The sequence below is a fragment of the Babylonia areolata genome, chromosome 25, assembly GCF_041734735.1.
Source record: "Babylonia areolata isolate BAREFJ2019XMU chromosome 25, ASM4173473v1, whole genome shotgun sequence".
NCBI classification, from domain to species: Eukaryota; Metazoa; Mollusca; class Gastropoda; order Neogastropoda; family Buccinidae; genus Babylonia; species Babylonia areolata.
The window spans coordinates 35,507,783-35,510,282 of record NC_134900.1 but is presented as its reverse complement, the minus strand read 5'-3'; positions in this window follow the sequence as shown (position 1 = coordinate 35,510,282).

Sequence of the window (2,500 nt, the reverse complement as noted above, 5' to 3'; positions counted from 1 at the left end):
GTAAAAGAGAAAGGCACACACACACACACACACAAGCACTCACTGAACACACACATCACTCACTGAACACACACACACACACACACTCACTCATTGAAGACACACACACACACACACACACACATAACAAATCAGAAGACTTTTCAGCATCCCATCCCACCTGAAGGGCATAAACTCTTCACATTCCGTTCGGACTCTTTACGTAAATACTCCCAACCCTCCCCTCCCCCTCCCCTCCCCTCCCTCTCCCATCCCCCCACGCCTCCATCACACCTCTCAAATTAAATTACACCTAAGAGGCTCCAACAACAGGTAAAGAGAAGTTTTTTGGGGGGTCTTTTGGGGTTTTTTCCCCCTTTTTTTCCCTGTCCCACCACCTGCACCGTTTCAGTGGCATTACTCCCACGCCGCTCATTTAGATTCCCCCCCAATACACGGCCACACCCAGGTTCGTCCGTCACAGTTCCAGCCAGCGTCGGCAGTCCGCAGAGAGCCATCAATGTCGGGTCGCCAGGAGGCCACACACCAGAGGAGACCCTGCACTGCTGCTGAGTCACTTCGGTGGTGTTCAGTGGTGCCTGTTTCTGTTCTGATTAATAACGAACTTAAGGACACCACCTGCTAAGCCCCCCCCCCCCCCCCCCCCTCCCTTACTAACGACAATAATGGCGCCCAGATTGGAGACCGCCAACACGTCCCTCAAACAACAGCACCCACCATGAACCTGCAGACACTGAAGACATTGACAGGACTCACCCAACCCCAAGCACGGAAGTGGAGGGGCATCGAAACTAAAGGTCACCATGTGGAGCAGGGCATGAAAGGCCACAGACTTTGAGACTGTTGTGAAGAGACTTTCTGGCATGAAGCCTTTGGTTCGGTTCCAGTTCCAGTATGGCTGGTAAAACAGGAACTCGATAAGCATGAATGAAATACAGCAGCTACCGCGTGTCACGCTGTCAGGACGGGGGAGAAGGAGGAGGTCGGGGGGGAAGGGCGGGGGGGAGGGGGGGTGGGGGGGGGGGGCAGGTGAGACACTTGAAGAGAAACGTGGGAGACAGACGCCTTTTTTGTTGTTGCTTTTTTTCTTTTCTCTCTCTCTACACAGGAACCACGATGAAATTAAACAACACCGCAGCTGAAGTTCATTGGTCTGCTTCAATCCTCTGTGAAGTTGTTGCTCGCGTTGTGTTTTGTTGTGGTGGTGGTGGTGGTGGTGGTGGTGGTGTGTGTGTGTGTGGTGTGTGTGTGTGTGTGTGTGTGTGTGTGTGTGTGTGTGTGTGACCATGTCTTATTCATACCACATGCATTGTTTAATGCGATAAGTGCCATATAAATGCACATTAGTATGATTAATACGATTATAACTATGATGATGAATATCAATACCATTATTTCTTTTCTTTTTTTTTTTAAAAAAAATCACAGATGTAAAAATTCATCACATTCATGTACTGCTGCTTTCTACGGCCGCTCAGTTTCAGTTTCAGTAGTTCAAGGAGGCGTCACTGCGTTCGGACAAATCCATATACGCTACACCACATCTGCCAAGCAGATGCCTGACCAGCAGCGTAACCCAACACGCTTAGAAAAAAAAAAGAAGAAAAAAAAAGAGAGCTCAAGTTAGTGTAATATCCCTAAACTGCTAATTACTTCACGTGTTCTTCCCCCAAACTGTTAATGTCTGGTAATTCATTTCAAGAAAGTTCCAAACTAAATTTAAGATCAAAGAGGCGAGATTTGAAAGAAAAAGAAAAAAAAAGGGCTCTTTTTCTACTGAATCTAATGATCAAACCCTAACTTTTTGAGTAAGCAAGAGAGATAGAGAGAACAGAGAGAGAGAGAGACAGAGAGAGAGAGAGAGAGGGGGGACATAGATTCATTAACCCTATCAGGGTCAGAAACCAGTCATTACGCTGACGTCAATTCACTCCATTCACACAGTTCTTGTAGCCTAAAAAAAATCCCCCACCCCCTCCTCAAAATCTCCTCCCCCCCCCACCCCCCACGCCCCCCCCCCCCTCCCCACCCCCGGAAGCTTCTTTAACCTGCACTTGTTTCCCCTCCATAACTCTCCTCAAGAAAAATACAGAAGTTTGAGAGCACAGAAAAATGGACACATTCAATACTGTTTATGCCAACTATTTGCTTCACAGTTCCACAAGAAACTTTTCAGGTCTATTCGTGAGAAGAAGAAGAAGGAGAAGGAGGAAGAGGGAGAAAGAGGAGAAGGAGAAGGAAGACAAAAAAATGTGTCTTTGATGGCCAGTTGCCAGAAGAAGAAGAAGGAGGAGGAGGAAAGAGGAGAAGGAGAAGGAAGGAAAAAATGTCTTTGATGGCCAGTTGCCAGAAGAAGAAGAAGGAGGAGGAAAGAGGAGGAGGAGAAAGAGAAGGAAGGGAAAAAAAAATGTCTTTGATGGCCAGTTGCCAGAAGAAGAAAGAGGAGGAGGAGGAAAGAGGAGAAGGAGAAAGAGAAGGAAGGGAAAAAAAAATGTCTTTG